This window comes from Petromyzon marinus, chromosome 7 (genome assembly GCF_048934315.1).
Source record: "Petromyzon marinus isolate PM22_M1 ecotype Great Lakes invasive population chromosome 7, UKy_Petmar_22M1.pri1.0, whole genome shotgun sequence".
NCBI classification, from domain to species: domain Eukaryota; kingdom Metazoa; phylum Chordata; class Hyperoartia; order Petromyzontiformes; family Petromyzontidae; genus Petromyzon; species Petromyzon marinus.
The window spans coordinates 9,329,831-9,337,515 of NC_133673.1; the positions used below are offsets into that span (position 1 = coordinate 9,329,831).

The following is a 7,685-nucleotide window of genomic DNA, read 5'->3' on the forward strand; positions in this document are numbered from 1 at the left end:
AGAGCAGTGGCGCATTGATTAGCACACCGCGGCGTGAATCCGACGACCTGAGTTCGATTCCCGCTCGCGATCAACAACAGCAACGAATTTTTAAACTGGTCCTAGGCCTCCCCTAGGTCGCCTGAGCCTTAAATAAGTTACCGGTGTGGTGCTGTAAGCATCAGCACTGGGGAGACAAAGGCGGCCGGCCGTGGTGTTGGCCACCCACACCCGTGTGTGTGTGCCGTGCCGACCTTTAAAGGTGCCCCACCAACAGTCTGCTTTGGGGGGTGGGGGTGGGGTGGAATCTTTGTTTAAACGTGAAAGTGTTCTCCTAGAGCCTGCAGCATGCAACGACGACGACGATGATAATCGCCGCAGATTGCGCCACAGAAATTTCGTTCCTCGTTCCACTCGCCCCGAGGCAGCACGCGCGTCTCGCACGCCCATTGGCGCTTTTTTGTGCGCGCAACAAGATAAAGCATTTCTCTGCGGTGTAGATCTTTACACAAAGGCACCAGTTGGGGACTTTTACCCTGCCTGCTTCCTCGGTGTCTCGATGTAATCGGTGGTGGCTTGCACACCAAACAACTTCCAGAGGTGCTCGCTCACGCCACTTTTGGAAAGGCCCCTTAAATCTGCTGAGGATGTGTCGCCTACTCTTCAACGCTGGCCAGGCGTCTGTGAAGAGGTGGACGTCACCCGCACGTTATCCGACCACACGTGATCTGCCAATCGACTAACTGATGTGCCCAGTTGTACTGCTGGGTTGACAGAGGCGGAGGGGCTTTAAGAAACCTGCCCCCATTGGCTCGACTGCCGCGCCGGTAGATCGAACCAGAGCACTATAGGGTTCAAGCCCAGTGAGCTAACCATCGCACCGCTACGACAAATGTCTTGGAATGTAGCACGAAAACTGTCACGTGAATATCATGTCACGACAAAACAGGCTCACGAAAATTTGACTGTATTTTTTTCATTTTGGCGTAAACTCTCACGGAACCATTCCATCTTATTATTGTTCCAACTCTTGTACGGAATTAAGCCGTCGGAGGAGCGAGCGTGGTGTCGGAGGGGCGAGCGTGCTGTCGTGTGAGCGGTTGTGCAAGGCGTGCAACGAACAGGTCACGTTGACACGTGCAAAATCACCCGGCACATCCACAGCGTGAAATGACAAAACTAACCCTAACCAATTGCAGGTGCCTCAGCCAACATTCCTCATATTACCGTGCTAAAAAAAGAATGGGCCAAAAATAACAATTATTGTATTCTTTTGATTTAAAGCTTTCGTGACTGCAGGGATTCATATTCTTGGTTCTTTCGGTTAAGTCACGTAGAAGGGAAACAATAAAATAATAAAAATATAAAACAATACAATTCTCACAACGTTTCGACTGCAACACAAGCAATCATCATCAGGTGTGAACCCCACAGCAAGAACATTTTAAAAAGTGGCGTTTTTTTAACGTTAGCACCACGGAGAGCGATTTGGCAGTTCTTCAGATGGACGAGTCCATCTATGTTCCGAAAAGAGGATGGGGGAGACGAAAATAATGGATGCGGTCTGAAAGCCACCGTAAGCGTGAACAATCAATTAAGACCCGAAATGGTTTATCAAATCCTTCCAATGATTGCTAAGCCAGAATCCATCTTCTCGGTTGAAATTGTCTCTGTGTTTGTATATGTGGATAGCCTCATGAACGAATGTTTCATGGTAGCCAGATGGCTTGCAAAGAACCTCTGTCTTGGAGAAGTCAATGTCATGTGAGCCTACTGAATTATAATAGTGATCTGCCACGGCCGAGGTGTTGGTCCTACCGTGTTTTAGGTCTGCTTTGTGTTCACGAATGCGGTCCGAGACATGTCGTTTGGTTTCTCCAATGTAACTATGACCACAGAGGCAACTTAGTTTGTAGACGCCAGGGTACTGTATGTCTGTAATCACATATTTTACAGACAGAACCAGATTACGGATTTTATGCAATGTGTTGAATCGGACCTGGATCTTGTGTTTGTTCAAGATTTTGGAGAGCCTTTTTGTGATCCCCGCTAGTAGGGTAAAGTGATGGTTTTGAAAGGCTTCTCAAGAGGGTCCTTCTTCATGGTTGTAGTGATAGTTTTGCAGATTGTGAAGTCGGAATAACCATTAGCCTTAAGAGCTTGGTGTACATGCTTGAGTTCACTGGCTATGTGTTCCTGGTCGGATATGCATTGGGCTCTATGGTGCAGAGTCTTGATGAGGGAATTCTTCTGGGATGGATCCGGTGTCAGGCAAGCATCCGTATGGATAGCTTTCCTGTAGACAGAGTGGGTCATTGCACCATCAGGTCTCTTTTTTATTAGGACATCCAAAAAAGGTAGCTTGCCATCTTTTTCGACTTCCATGGTAAATCTGATGGCTGGGTGTATGGAATTGATGTGGTCGAGGAATTGGTCTAGAGCAGGCCAGCCATGTGGCCAGATGACAAAAGTGTCATCCACGTACCTCTTCCATAAGGTTGGGCGCAGAGTGGCAGTCTGGATGGCGTCAGTCTCAGCAAAGTTCCTGTACCTGACACCATCGCAATCATTGAAGACTTGGTTCATCAAGGAAAAAAAACACTGAGGTACCCCCCCTGGTGAGACACTGCTTAACCAATGCATACCTCACTTGGAATGAAACTTTCTACAAAACAAACTGAGGGCATCCCAATGGGCTCCCCCCTATCTCCGGTTGTAGCAAACATTTTCATGGAGAAATTTGAGACTGACGCCATCCAGACTGCCACTCTGCGCCCAACCTTATGGAAGAGGTACGTGGATGACACTTTTGTCATCTGGCCACATGGCCGGCCTGCTCTAGACCAATTCCTCGACCACATCAATTCCATACACCCAGCCATCAGATTTACCATGGAAGTCGAAAATGATGGCAAGTTACCTTTTTTGGATGTCCTAATAAAAAAGAGACCTGATGGTTCAATGAGCTACTGTCTGCAGGAAAGCTACCCATACGGATGCTTACCTGAAACCGGATTCCCACCACCATCCATCCCAGAAGAATTCCCTCATCAAGACTCTGCACCATAGAGCCCAATGCATATCCGACCAGGAACACATAGCCAGTGAACTCAAGCACGTACACCAAGATCTTAAGGCTAATGGTTACTCCGACTACACAATCCGCAAAGCTATCACTCGAACCATGAAGAAGGACCCTCTTGAGGAGCCTTTCAAAACCATCACTTTACCCTACATTGCGGGGATCACAACAAAGATCTCCAAAATCTTGAATAAACACAAGATCCAAGTCCGATTCAACACATTACATAAAATCCGTAATCTGGTTCCGTCTGTAAAATATGTGATTCCGGACATACAGTACCCTGGCGTCTACAAACTAAGTTGCCTCTGTGGTAGTAGTTACATTGGAGAAACCAAACAACATGTCTCGGACCGCATTCGTGAACACAAAGCAGACCTAAAACATGGTAGGACCAACACCTCGGCCGTGGCAGATCACTGTTATAATTCAGTAGGCTCACATGACCTTGACTTCTCTAAGACAGAGGTTCTTTGCAAGCCATCTGGCTACCATGAAAGATTCGTTCATGAGGCTATTCACATATACAAACAGAGACAATTTCAACCGAGAAGATGGATTCTGGCTTAGCAATCATTGGAAGGATTTGATAAACCATTTCTGGTCTTAATTGATTGTTCACGCTTACGGTGGCTTTCAGACTGCATCCATTATTTTTGTCTCCCTCTTCCTCTTTTTCTGAACATAGATGGACTCGTCCATCTGAATTACTGCCAAATCGCTCTCTGTGGTGCTAAGGTTAAAAAACGCCACTTTTTTCAAATTTTCTTGCTGTGGTTTTCACACCTGATGATGATTGCTTGTGTTGCAGTCGAAACGTCGTGATAATTTTATTGTTTCATATTTTTATTATTTTATTGTTTCACTTCTACGTGACTTTACCGAAAGAACCAAGAATATTGTATTCTTAACACGTATTGCAGATGTACTTCGGTGCATACTCTCTTTCCTTGCACATGCAATGTTTGCAAGTTAAAAGTTAACCCAGTGTCCCATAGTGCCCTCTTTTACTGCAGTGGCCATTCACGTTACGGACAGATTTAAAGACTCTTAACAGACAATACAACAAAAGTAACTTGGCTTCACATGATGCCATTACATATTGACCAGCCAGATAATCATTGCTCAGATGCCTTGAACTTGACAGCGATTGCTTTATACGTCCAGCTGTTAAGCAATGCCCTCCTAGTTTGACCCGAGACTCCGACGCGACTGATTGCCACGGGTTGTTTGTTTGGGGATTTTTTTTTGGCGTTTAACCTTTGAAGGCCCTCAAACGTAGCACGTGCATTTGAAAGCAAGGATCTCTTTTGAATTTCGGGGCCGACGTTGAGCAATCGTCAGATGGGGGAGAGAGGGAAGTAAACAGGGGGGGGGGGGAGCATATAAAGCAAAGTATTGAAAGAAAAAAACTAAATGATGAACGAAGCAAAGTGCCGACTACACCGAGCATCTTCTTGTTTCCTCTGATCGTAAAAAAGAGAGCGAGAGAGGAGAGAGAGAGGGGACAGCGAGAGAGGAGAGAGAGGGAGAAGAGAGCGAGAGAGAAAGGGGAGAGAGAGAGAGAGTTCCTGAGCTGACATTCAAAGAGCCTGAATTTGAAGAGGAACCCAATAAATGAAGTGTCTGAAATTGGAAACATTGGATGTGTCGCGGTTAATATTTGTTTATCAGAAACTCTTCTGCATATGACTAAGTGAATAAACGATGGAAAACATTAAAAAAGATGAGAGAGAGAGGGGAGATCGAGGGGAGAGAGAGAGAGGAGAGAGAGAGAGGGGAAGGGCCGCTTCGCCGTTCACAAAATCACAGCAAATGGGGCCAAGTAAAATCTGTGCAGAGTGAAGAAGGATCGCGTGGGAACCAAAGGGATCACCTTGCTGGTGATGCACTATGCGGTTGCACCATCCGCTACCCTGATGCCCTCATCAAGGTCAACGACGCCGCGCAGCTCGACCTGGGGGGCTGGCAAAATCACGGACTTCATCAAGTTTGACACCGCAAACCTGTGCATGGTGACCGGCGGCGCCAACTTGGGGCGTATTGGCGTGATCGCGAACCGCGAGCGCCAGTTGGGTTCGTTGGATGTGGCGCACGTCAAGGACGCGAACGGGAACACGTTCGCCACCCGACCGGGAATCATCTTCGTCGTCGGCAAGGGCCAGAAGCCGTGGGTGTCTCTGCCACGTGGCAAGGCTCTCCGTCTGACGATTGACGAGGAGAGGGACCAAGCGGTTGGCTGCCAAGCAGGTGGCCAGCTAAACGGCCTGCTGCTGCTGCTGCAGCATCTCTCTCCGTTCAGCCACCCACGACAACATTTCTTGGCATTGTCTCCGTGTTGTCGCTTGTTTTGTAGAAAGGTCTTGTGTAGTGCAAGGGACAATAAAAGAGGAGAGTTCCCAAAAAAGAGAGAGAGAGAGAAAGGGGAGGGTGAGAGAGTGAGGTGAGAGAGAGGAGAGAGAGGAGAGAGAGAGGTCAGCTCGGCTTTGGAGCGCGTAGCGCTTGCGTGACTGTGCAGATGGTGCGTGGCTGGCCCCCGGTGCTCTCCGCCGCTCACTCACCGAGCAAAGTGTTTGTTGTGGAATTTAATCCCCATGCGCGCGTGACTGGCTCCCCTTCCCTCAATACTGCTGCCCCCCTACCCCCATATCCTCCACTCCCTCCCTGCCTGCCCCCTCTCCTTGCGCAGCCCCCCTGCTCCACCACACTCCAAGCCGCACGACCCCCACCCCCGCACTCTCCACACGAACCCTCATGGGCCGCTCCTTGCTACGTGTTGTTTTTCGAAAGATCGCGGCGAAGAGAGTGAAGAAGTTCCGACGCCGCTGATGCTGCGGCGCAAGCTGCAGGATAAGGCGCCTGCGAGTTAGTGAACGAGGTCAACACGGAGAGAGGGCGTTCGTGGGCGTGCTGGGTAGCTTGCTCCTTGATGTGACAGCATCGTCGCTGGTTACTTTGCAGATTGATCTCTGGAGGTGTGGCCGGCTGCTTGGGGGCTTTTGTGGTCATTCGCGGCTGTCCTCAGTACACGTGGCACTGCCACGGAACGTCGTGCAGCGAGAGATGGCGTATGAATGTTGCTGGGTGTTTCTTCTTTAGTTCTCCCAAGGACAGGTCAATTAGCTAATGTACAGAATCTAAACTAATGAGTAGACTTCAATGGCCAAGCATCATGATAAAACTGCCATCATTAGATATAAGGCAATGGGCATGTTAATCTCATTAAACTATATTCTTGGTTCTTTCGGTAAAGTCACGTTGAAGGGAAACAATAAAATATATATAAAACAATAAAATTCTCACAGTCATCATCAGGTGTGAAAACCAACGTTGGTTTTCACACCTGATAGTGACTGTTTGTGTTACAGTCGAAACGTTGTGAGAATTTTATTGTTTTATATATATTATTATTTTATTGTTTCCCTTCAACGTGACTTTACCGAAAGAACCAAGAATATAGTTTAATAAGATTAACATGTTGGTTTTCACACCTGATGATGACTGTTTGTGTTACAGTCGAAACGTCGTGAGAATTTTATTGTTTTATATATATTTCATTATTTTATTGCTTCCCTTCAACGTGACTTTACCGAAAGAACCAAGAATATAGTTTAATGAGATTAACATGTTGGTTTTCACACCTGATGATGACTGTTTGTGTTACAGTCGAAACGTCGTGAGAATTTTATTGTTTTATATATATTTCATTATTTTATTGTTTTCCCTTCAACGTGACTTTACCGAAAGAACCAAGAATATGAATTACTGCAGTCACGAAAGCTTTAAATCAAAATCTCATGAAACTATTTAAACTTTATTTTATTGTACTAGCTAAGGCCTACCCAGCTACATAGCTTTTTTCAGAAGCGACCTCGCGGCAAATGATAATTGTATTAAGTGGCTTATCATGTGGAAATGTATAGCAGCCAAATACTCCAAATGCAATGTTTCTAAATGTGGAGAGAAACCCCGGAGGGCCATGCAGAAAAATCCACGCGACCACGTGGAGAACATGCAGACTCGAAATATAAAGGCGTCAGGGTCGAGATCGAGCTCATGCCCTGTATACCTTGCATATTATCAAGCAATAATATAATCGAATATATATTGTACACATTACATAATACTTTTGGTTCTTTCAGTAAAGTCACGTAGGTAGAAAAAATAATAGATCACGACGTTTCGATCGCAACACAAGCAACCGTCATCAGGTGAGACAACCACAGCAAACTGCTGAAGTGACTTTACCGAAAGAACCAAAGAGTATGGATTTCTGCAGTCACGAAAGCTTCAAATCAAGACATTACATAATATATAGCATATTATGCGCTATAATTAACAATAGTTTACACCTATTTCGATTAAGGCCTCCCCACGCCGTCTTCGTCATGGGGGTTGTTTGACCATACTTCACCACGCAGGTCAGTGTGGGTTGATGAATGTAAGTGCCAAGGACTGGTTTAGATATCACTCGCCACTGATGTTAGCCTTGGCCAGGAATCGAACTGGGGCTATCCAGGTTTCAGAGCGCAGTGCTTTAACACCGTACTACTTGTTGTATCAAAGCCGTGGAAATGAAGCTTTGGGAAGCCAACTGTATATTTCTGAGAAGAAACAGTCAAAA

The 7,685-nt window shown here is 46.4% G+C and overlaps 1 pseudogene; it reads left to right on the plus strand.

Annotated features, from left to right (window-relative positions):
• The first annotated feature begins 4,839 nt into the window (after positions 1-4,839).
• Positions 4,840-6,323, plus strand: LOC116940103 (small ribosomal subunit protein eS4-like; annotated as a pseudogene).
• Positions 6,324-7,685: the final 1,362 nt, after the last annotated feature.